The sequence below is a fragment of the Trachinotus anak genome, unplaced genomic scaffold, assembly GCF_046630095.1.
Source record: "Trachinotus anak isolate AG129_WGS33_773 ecotype Australia unplaced genomic scaffold, CSIRO_AGI_Tana_v1 ptg000007l, whole genome shotgun sequence".
Lineage (NCBI taxonomy): Eukaryota > Metazoa > Chordata > Actinopteri > Carangiformes > Carangidae > Trachinotus > Trachinotus anak.
In genome coordinates this window covers 9,600,270-9,611,037 of record NW_027273858.1, presented here as the reverse complement: position 1 = coordinate 9,611,037, position 10,768 = coordinate 9,600,270, and the positions used below count along the sequence as shown (strand labels likewise).

Genomic DNA, 10,768 nt, shown 5'->3' with positions numbered 1-10,768 from the left:
ACCAAAGTATTTTTAATTTAACGCAAAAGAAAATACAAAATAAAAAAAGAAGTGATTTCAGAGTCTGCACTTTCAAAACTGTGCAACTAACTAAAAAGTTCCTCTTTGTGTTGTTGTTTGCGTTGAACTTTAATTTTTCATCAAATCTCCTCAAAAAATGTCAGCATGATGAAATAAACAGGGGTCCCACTGGTGACATGAAGAGGCTGTACATGGACAGCCAAGTCAGCGGTTTTGAGTGGATAAATCCATGGTAACCTATTGAAATGGTTCAACCACAGCCAAAATCAGCCACGACAGCCAATGGAGCCAGAGCCCCCCGTTCAGCCAGCACAGCAGCTTAGCAGTCTTAACAGAGAATCCACCACTTATCATCATCGGCATCCAGCGCCACAACACTCCACCATGAAGAGGCTTGAGTTAAGCCGGTTAAAATAACACGAGACAATACATCAACAACAGCTTCCTCTTCCCTTTTGATGCCTGCTTAATTTGAATGGTACAATGGGCTGAATCCTGTTCTGGTGCTCGACCAGAGGACCACAGAGCTCTGTCCATCTCTCCTTCACATCAGAGGCTGCTGGAGGAGCGGGGGGCCCCCTGATACTGTGTGGGGTTGGCTGATAAAGGCCTTATTTCAGGGTCTTCCAGTGAGGGGCTGGATTCTACTCCCCAGCAGGGACGGCACGGACCGCGCCGGTTAAAGCAGATGCTAGAAACTGCAGTTAGAGCTGAAACACTGCGAGGGGAGGGTGGGACGGAGAAAGTAAAGGAGAAAGTGGGAGAAGAGATTGAGAGAAGAGGGTGAGTGAACGAGAGAGGTGTTGACTGATAATGAATGCTGCCTAGAGAGTTTACCATGCATATGACACCTTTAAGCTATAAATTGGGGAGTTTAAAAGTTCAATCTTTTTACTTTCCCTTTTGTTCTGGGGGGGCTATAAACATGGCCTCATGGTATTTGACTTTTCTTCCAGGCGCTGACATATGACTGAGGTCCCATTACCGCCAACCCTGTTTGCTATTGAGGCAAACGATACCCATTGACCGGTACGGGCCCTGTGAAGCATTTTACCTTGGGCTCATCCAGGACTTGACATGACCTTTGAACTTGAGGAGCACAGCTGTCAAATGTCTCCCCTGTCATTCCCTTTGGAGACACACTGATTCTTCATGAGGCACCACACACACATACACTCAGTGACCATGACCGCGCGCGCGCACGCACACATACGCACACACACGCACGCACACACACACACACACACACACACAGACTTTCACCACATTTGTTGCATACAACTGAGACACTCACACACCTCACATATCAAACTCAAGGTTACACATCCTGGTATCTATGATACATATGGAGAAATATGAGTAACTTTTTTTAACTGGAATTCCAAGACTAAAATAACTGAACATGCATATGAATATGGATTTTTTTCCTCTTAATTCTTCAGAATGTGGTGTTGCAGGGCCTCATGAATATCCTCCATCATTTTATAAACATGTACATGTAGTGGGAGGAGAAGATGGGGATCAGATTATGAAAAGTGGGAGTGAAAGAATCTAAAATTAGTAACAGCAAATTCACATTTCTATTGCAAAGTAGGAGAAAAAGAAACAATTTCTCAAGCATGTCTTGATATGAAATCTAAATTTGCATCATTGTCTTCTGTTTCTCCAGCCCAGTTTGGAAACAGCCAAGAGTGTATTTATCTGAATCACAGAGAGCCAGGCTTGTGAATTCACTGTGACAGGAGCACCACCAACTGGTCAAAACGTGTCTCCTCACCATTAAATACCTGAATACCCGCTCTTCTGATGTGCATTGAAAGATTAGTCACATGCATCCAGTTGCAACCTCTACATTTAAACAGTCTTGATTTATTCTTAGTGTGATCTGAAAAACAAGCAAGGTTTTTTTTTTTTCTACCTCAAAACCCCCTTGGAGAGGTTGACTTCATGGTATCCATCATCATGCATCTTTAATGACGTCAGGCCAGGAGCATGGGGTAAAATCACAGTAGTGGCCCGAGGCTAAAACCAGCTAAAATGAGGTTCCTCTTACCCCTTCCCACGCAGAGAGTGAGCTGCACACAGGCCGAGAGGGAGGGTACATCGCACCCATCGATCGCTGAGGCGGCTTGGCGGCTGGCGGCCACTCGGCATGGTTGATGGATACATTTGTGCCGTTAAAACTCAGAGTTGGACCGAGGTGGGCCTGAGCCACGAGCTGGGAGACAGAGGTGTGACAAACGATGGATGCCTTGATTTATGGGTCCTTCTGCGGTACTGGGGAGAGGACAATCTTCTCTCACCCAATTTGGTTTAACAGTAAAGGGCCTTTGGTGACCCACCACATAAAGCCTAAAAAAGTAGGAAACTTCACTCTATTCAAAACACATGTCAGAAATTGGAGCACTAGAGTAACACAGTGCTTTTGTCCCAGTCTAAACTCTGTCACACAAATCTCCACATTTCCCATCATCTATAATTCTATTAGTCACGGCACATCCACAGACTGAAAAAATACTGTTTTCCACATTATAGAGATGAGAAATGGACTTGAGCTCAACTCAATTACATATAGTAACCCTCAAACAAATAAGTCAAATATAGCTCAGAGCTAAAATGCATTTTATGTCACAGAGAGCAAAACAAAAGAGCAAGCAATAAAAAGATCTCCCACATTTCACAGCATACAGTATTTCTAAGCTATTTCCTGTAAAACTCTATGATAGTCTGAGTGTGGCTTGGAAACATCTTTCAGTTGCCGAGCCCCCAGCCTTGACCTCGGGGGTCAAAGTCAGTCAGGCTCTTCCTGTCTGTGGCTTTTCCCAGGATCCCCTGCCTGTCGGCATGTCAGCACCTCTCCTGTCTCCTCACCAACTCAGGATGTTGCTTTTGCCTTCCAAGAGTTTCCTGAAACCGGAGGAAAAAAAAAGATCGGTTTCCATGCAGGGGTCACTTGGTGTGAAAAAAGAAAAGCCATTAAATATTGCTGTTTTGTATATTTGACTCAATTTTACAAACTCGCTGCCCTTTGACTTGCGCCTATTTGTGGATGTGAGGATGCGTTAGCCTGTGGGGAACGAAAAGTGAACAGAGAGAATTGTTTTTATGAAGGGTAAACACAAGACCCACCTCTCCCATTTTCCATAGAGTTCTTTTCCAGACAGTAACTTCTCATTCATTTTAGTTATTTCCCAACACGTAATATATGCATATTTCATTTTAATGCTTGTGTTTCGGACAGGATGCCTTTGACATTTAACCATCATTCTAATAGAGACCAAGCAGAAAGCCTGAGTTGGAAGCAGCTTTTTCATTCCTAGTCACTAAGATAATTAAAGTTAGCACTAAAACGGGGTCATGGTCTGATTAGAGGGCATGATGGACAATTAAGGGTGACGTTGCTAAAAAAGCGAAGTGGTTTTGAGCAGAGGTGACTGGAAATGGGGCACATTATTAAACTGCATGTAGGTGCCTCTCTCTTTCTCTCTCTCTCTCTCTCTCTCTCTCTCTCTCCCATCTCTCTCTCTTTCTCCAGGTACTGAGAGGAAGAATGAGGGCTAAATGACAAGGTTGCACCCCCGGCAACAGACGTCCTGATTACTTTTTGTCTCAAGCCTCACAGCAGCCCCAAATAAACCGAAGGCTCGAAACCTATACACTCAATTAGGAGTCGTGTTTACGATGCAGAAGTTAGCTATGCACACCTTTGTATAAACTTTGATATTAAGCCTGTCATGGATGCTTAAAAATTCTTCTTAGCCCCTGCAGTATACCCGTAACTCTTATTCCCTTGTTGAGCAGCCCAAAGAGTATGTGTGTATAAATGGAAGGCCTGTCATTTCACATTCATTAAAAGTGAAGTTCCAAAATTAATAATGTAAAAATATGGGTTTTAATTAGTCTTCTATTCTGCCCAATGTACTTAAATTGGATCATCTGGTCCCCGATGCCCTTTCACTTAATAAAGAATTAGCCTGTGATGTTCTGAGCTTGACAGGTAGGATAAAGTGGAGAAAATCACTGCCGTTATATAAAGGATATATCCGTTTGTACGTAATTTGCAGCTTAGTCAATTTGACAGAGGGGAGGTTCCCTGCCATGGATCCCGTGCAGGTTCCCATTTAATGCATTTCTATCATGTTATGGCGTGACCACACCATTGCCTTGCACTGCTCATTTCTGTCATATAATTAGTGACATTAATCCAATTTGATTGGATATCTGCCTCACTTTGGCTGGAGCATTACTTTTGAGAAGACTCTGAAACTACATAGACAAGGTTCCTGCTGAGTGTGATCAAGTCCATTGAAGTTTTTAAGTGCTATTTAAAATTAACATTTCTTTTTTTTTAGTTTTAGTTTTACATGTTATATTACACCTGATAATTTTGACATTTAAACAGGAAATTAAATGACGCTTCTGTTGCGTGTGTATGAGATTGCACATGCACACTAGAAACTGTGTATCTGTGCTTTGAACTTGCAGAGATGAAAACAACTTTGACTCATGATCGTCCAAAGCTCAAAGCTTGTTCTATCTTAGAGGTTAAATAGGGGGGTTTAAAAGGAGGCTTTAGTTGAAAGCATATGGCATCCATGAGTGATCCTTTACATTCAGTGGCCATATACTGGTGTTTGTGTGCGGTTGAGTGGGTGTTGTCGCGCTATTCTCAGGCAACGAGCCCAGACAGCTCTCACCCTCTCCTCTCTCTCTCTCTCTCTCACTCCCTCGCGCGGGACAGGCACAGCTGTCAGATCAAAATCAATCGCATTTTAAAGGACGTGCGAGCTAAATATTTCATTCTTGCCTTGGGAACCAATTAAGTGCTACATATGAAGTCAGAAGGACTGGTTGAGCCGGAGTCGTACTGGTGCGTACCAGCTGCTCCATTGCTTACACCAACCCCCCTTTACCCCATGCAAATGTGTCAGTGTGAACGTTCGAGTTCAATTACCTAGTGATGTTTTAAAAATGCACCAAAGCCAGACTGGCAGTCCGGAATTGGAGGGGATCCACCCCAGGTATGTTGTTTATTTAGTTGTTGTCTGTTGTGCTGGCTGTAACCCATTTGCCCTGATTGCAGATGTAAAGGATCGCAGCGATAGGAGGGACTGGGGCCTTCAAAGTGCCATGTGTCAGAGAACACCTCACACCGGATGGCAGGGACAACTGGCATCTATTCCTCAAACCATGACCCCTGCCTCCATCTCCCATTACACTGTATCACTATTCACACACACACACACACACACACACACACACACACACACACACACGCATACACGCACACACTAAAAAAAAAAAAAAAAGGTTATTTTCAGATTTAATCCTTATGAATGTTTCCTCTGGGTGCCCTCTATATATTTTTTGCTGATGCCGATTTTTGTCCTTTTTATATGCTCTTTTGTCCACTTCTCCATTTCCTCTTCACTTTAATCAGATTCCCTGGGTATGATAAATCACCGTCTATGTATTCCTGTTGGAATAACGTATCATGTCCTTCCAGAGCATCTGCTTTGTCAATCTAAAGGACAAGTAAAAACATTTTTAGACAAAAAGTGTGCGCTAAGACTGAAGGAAGGCAGTGGTGAAACAGATTAGAGAGTAAAAGAGAGAAAAAAAAGTCACACTAGGAAGGTTAAAGTGTGTATACGTGAGGGGGGGAGTGCTGAAGGTGTGTGTACAGTATGTGACTGAAAACGCAAGAGCACGGTAGTCTAAGTGGAAAAGAGGATACATGAGAGAGCAGAAAGAAAAAGTGAGAGAAAAACAAAAGCAGAGAGTAGAACAGGCTGAAAGAGGCGAAGTGAGAGACAGTGCAAAAAGGAAACAGTGTGAAAGAGAGAGTGAGAGAAAGGAAAAGTGGGAGAGAAAGAGAGAGAGAGAGAGACAGGGAGGGAGTATGATTGATAACGGTGCTGACAGAACCCCTCTGGCCATGCTCTCTGTGGCAGTTTGGGGAGACAGGGCCTCCCCGCGTGAGACCGAGCTGCCCCTCGCCACTGTCCCAGCACACACTCCACATCTGGTGGGATCGCCCACGCTAGGTCAGGGGTCACGGCACCATGGGGCTACTTTCGGACTCACATCCCCAGAATGCTCGGAGAAAAACACAGGGCCTGTCGGGTCCACGCAATAATCAGCATTTTGAAAGTACAAGTATGAGCTTAATCCCTCCACAGGATTATTTTTCCATTGCGCTGACCTGGGGAAAAGGTAATATTAAAAAAAAGAAAAAAAAACCAGAGGAAAAAAAACACAGCTTTTTTATTTTTTAGCTAAACTGTGATGACATGAAATATCACAAAAACAAAAGCTCTGTTGAAGGTAAGCAGAGATTAATGTGCTGATGTGCAATGTGTGTCCTGTGTGTGTGTGTTCACATTCAGTATATGTGTGTGCATTACTGCCCGTGTGCGAGGAGACAACACTGATGAATTAGAGATAAATAATGAAGTAGCTTGGGGACTGATTTGTGATAGCAAGAGAGCCCATCAACAGAGAACACTAATACTTTTGAATGCTATGCCGTTTGATGTTGATCAAGTTCAACTCGGTTGACAGGACTGAGAAGACTGCGGGGAGCGCAGGGACCGTACTAGAGAACCTACTCAGACAGGTGAAAGAGGAGAGGGACAATACCACTCAGACACACTCACGTACACAGCCACTCACACATTTAAACACATACCAAACCTCCCACACACACACACACACACACACACACATGCACACATGCCGAGGAACCCTTATCCAGTGCACCAGTGAGTTATTTAAACATTTTACCATTAAACAAGAAAAGGTTAACAACATCAATTGTATACTCAAAGGTATTTTATTCTATTTTAGAGCCCACTTTTCGATAATTAACTGGGTGAAATTCTGAAGAAACACACATTAAATGGCATAGCTCCCTGCCAATTTGTGTCTATAGACATTCATGACATGCCACTGTTCCTCCATTGCTTGGGGCATGGGTCATTTTGAAAGTGTCACCATTTAACCGGGGGGAGGGTTGGGTCTCCATACCTCCAGCATTAGCCCATGTGGGCAGAGTTCGGGTGTGTGGAGAGCGTGGCCTCATTATGAAGGAGATAAAGACCGTTAAGGCTGTTTGGTCTTGGGCTGGCTCCAGCCCCTATGGTGAAACACACCTGCTCCCCTCTTTAAAAAGCCCTGCTCCAGTTTAGCTCTTGGCCACGGACGAGTAATGACCTATCCAGGGGGCCGTAACGCCCGCTTCGTTTAGCCTGTCGTTAAGACCCAGAGTCAGCAGCATACTGCGGCACAGTACCGTGCCAAAACTCAGTACAGGGTGTCCTTGCCAAAGATCTAACATCAAGCCTACTCCGTTAGAATATGGATAACTAACTAGCTAACCACATTAATGAAATGGCAGAATAAATTTGGCAGCATTACTCTCCACTTGAAGAATTTCTTTTAGACATATTGTCAGTTGGGTTCGATACTTTGATAATTCGACTGAATCATCAACATGAATATAAATCAAAAAATAAGCCCTTGTATCTCAGCCAATAGGAGCACACTCAAGAATACAGTATCCACTTAGTAATTAGAGAACATAAAGTTGCAGCTTGACACTGCTTGGTTTCCCATTGTTGTCCTGTCTTTGTTGTTACACACACACACACACACACACTCGCAGACATGCACAAACACACTCAATGAAGACACACACACACACACATACACACATGCATGTTGCGTGTGGGCACGTTCAGAGGCACACACGTGCATGCACACGCAGTCACACACACACACACACACAAACGTACTCACACACATATAAAGATTTCCCAGTTTCCCAGTTATGTTTTCATCAAAGCTTTTCTTTGGCACTACAGAGCAGCGTCAGTATGGTAATGTGTTGTGCTGCCTGGAAAGCTGTCAAAAAGCTCCCACCTTGGATGAGAGACCACGGTAATTCAACTGGGCTCCTGTCTTCTGTGTGTTCAGGTCTCCTCATTATTCCGCTTTGCAGGGTAATGGCGTCTTGCACTGTTTTATCTGTCAGCTCACAGCAAACTATAGTTTTTTAGCCCTGTATATTAGATGCTAACATCAAAGGCAGCTGTCTTGACACAGGAGAGAAAGAAAAAAATTGTTGCGTAAAAAAATGGAAACACTCCCGGTAGGCGAAAATTGAATCTCTTTACGTCTGGGGTGATGTGTGTATTGAGAATAGATTTGCTGGTTGGCGTCTATGTGTTTGTTCTCGAGTAAACAGCAAGGCTTGTTTGGGTGTAACTGTCAGGTATATGTGTGTGCCCCGTGTGAAAATGGGTTTGTTCGCAAAGTGGGAGTTAGAAAAAAAACAGCAACACAAATTCACTCTAGCTGTCTGATCAATGGGGATTTAAGTTACCAGTGACAACTGCATAGCAGATGTCAAGAGACATAGACCCCTCGCATACTGTAGCACTGCTAGCCGCATATTCTATCAGCAGGTTTTGTGACTTGTCTCTTTTTACCCAGCTGAACACTTCTGAGAAGTGATTTGTACATGCACCAGTTAGATCATTTGAGTGCACATTTTTGTTTGGTTGGAGTTTTATTCAAGTTTCAAGAAAAGTGTGGCTCCAAAACTAAAGTCTGGCACCATCCTCCCTGCACTCACCTCTATTCGGGCATGTGGGGTTTTTGCCCCCTTAGGTGGTAGCAGATTTGTATACAGTGCGTGTGTTTATTGCAAGTGTCTGTATGGTGAGGTAAGATCTGTGTTTATAAGAGTAGATGAATGTGTCTGTGTGTGTGTGTGTGTGTGTGTGTGTGTTGGGGGGGGTAGGGTTCTTCAGAAGACGTGAGTAGAGCAAATTAAAACTCACCGCAGGAAATGAGCGCCCTTGGCACTCCTCTTCCCAAGCAGCTGCACACACCCCAACCATCATCTGCCATTTTGACACATCCACGGGGCGTAGCAGGCAGCGACAAGGGGGGAGCGAGGGGTGCCAACGCGACACCCACGGCTGCAAGCATCGCCGGGCCGCAGCCTCCAGCCAAACAGGTGTGTGACATCATGCCGCTGGTTCCTCTTCGGGGGCCCGGGGAGCAGGCTGGGGGACCAGAGCAGAGAGGGGGGTGGAGGAGGAAACAAAGGGAGGTTAGGTCTCTACCTGACAAGCTCATTGATAACGTTTGGGACACGAGCCCTGAAGTCGATGGCAAATTGCCTCTAATGTCTCCCGGAGATCACGGGCCAAAGTCAGGTGCTGGGCGCTAAATGGGCTCATTAGTTATGATTTTTTTTCCTTCTTTTTTTGGACTTTGGAAGGAGTTTTACACACACACAAACACACACATGCACACGCACACCATGTCAGAGATAGTTGAAGCCAGAGGGCTTTTGCAAACTTGGGACGTCATCATAACTCAAGACAGGGTTATAGTTGAGCCCAAGTGTTGAGACCTTTTCCTCTCAGCTCTTGTAGCTCATACAAAGCAGGACAGTTTTGGTTTGCAGTCTGACTTTTTCAATAACTGAGACTCGCTGAGTTACCTGGGGAATACACAAGTCAAATCGAACTGATCTGAAATCAATTCAGTGCTGACAATGAGCACTGTGACTTTTTTTTGTATCCATCAAATTTTGTAACCAGAACCAAACTTAACAGAGAGACAACCAATGAAATCAGCACGTACCTGTTTAGAATCTGCGGCACGTCTCCCACATACACCCCTCTTCACACTTCAGTCGAATCCCCCAGCGACAGATCCTGTAACAGAGGAGAGGGAGGCTGTGAGTAGCCTGGGGGGTTCCTAAAGGCACCCGTCTGGGACCTGCTTCATAATCAGTGGACAGAGAGGATAGTGGTGGTACGGCTTCCCAGAGCCACTCTCTCCCCCTGGCTGCCCGAACTCTGGTAAGCACCCCAGGGCTACCTGTTAAGGTGTTCCCCCTGGTCCAGTCTCTCTTCCTGGGCAAAAAACTTACATGCAGTCTGCCGTCTCCAGACTGCAGTGAACATGATCTGGTTGCTGATTGGATGAAGGGGGACAGAAATTGTGTTTGTGTATTGCTTGTGTGCATTTGTACGCAAATTGATGGTGATGCACACATGCTTATGCATGCAAGGGGCCCATTATGTATGCGGGAGCACAGCCACATGTGTGTATGTGTCTGCTAATGCACACACATGTTGGTGTTCTCTGCATGTACAAATGTTGTGCATGGTTTCTTTTGTTGCTAAGAGGAGGTATATTATTGTTAGTTGTCAAGGAGACATTGCAAGGGAGCTGGAATTACTCACCCACATGGACATAACTGTATGCCAAGTAACAGCCTGGACAATATAAGGCTCTCTGCAGACCTCTTTGGCCCTTATCAACAATAATGCTTGTTAATAATGTGAAATGGCTCTAATTAGTCTGCAGTGAAATTAACTGCTGTAGCCTAATAAGAAATGATCTTCCCGATAATACAGTTTTTAAAAAGACAGCAGCTCAGAGAGAATGGACACTAAAGTTGAAATACGGCTACTGATGTGTACTGTTGGACTTTTTGGATTTTAGAAAAAAAAATATATTATGACATGTTGTCTGGGATCTGTTTTATCTGTCTGAGTTTTTATTGTAGTTACTGTAGGTATATGTAACATTGGCTGTGTTTCTGTTTCCATAGTCAGGAACCATATTCCCTTGACTGCGCCTCGGGGTATATCTCCTCCTTCCCGCTGTTCTACAGCAGACCTCAACATCACCACTGCTGTTGTAGATGCAGAAAACACTG

General features: G+C 44.4%; 1 long non-coding RNA gene across 1 annotated transcript; it reads right to left on the bottom strand.

Moving 5' to 3' along the window:
- Window positions 1-1,817: 1,817 nt before the first annotated feature.
- LOC139622435 (uncharacterized) lies at window positions 1,818-9,956 on the bottom strand. Its single transcript, XR_011691256.1, has 4 exons — window positions 9,682-9,956; window positions 8,868-9,095; window positions 2,075-2,928; window positions 1,818-1,906 (listed from the first exon to the last, which is right to left on the bottom strand). It is a non-coding gene; the product is annotated as an uncharacterized lncRNA (long non-coding RNA).
- Between the last annotated feature and the right edge of the window lie 812 nt (window positions 9,957-10,768).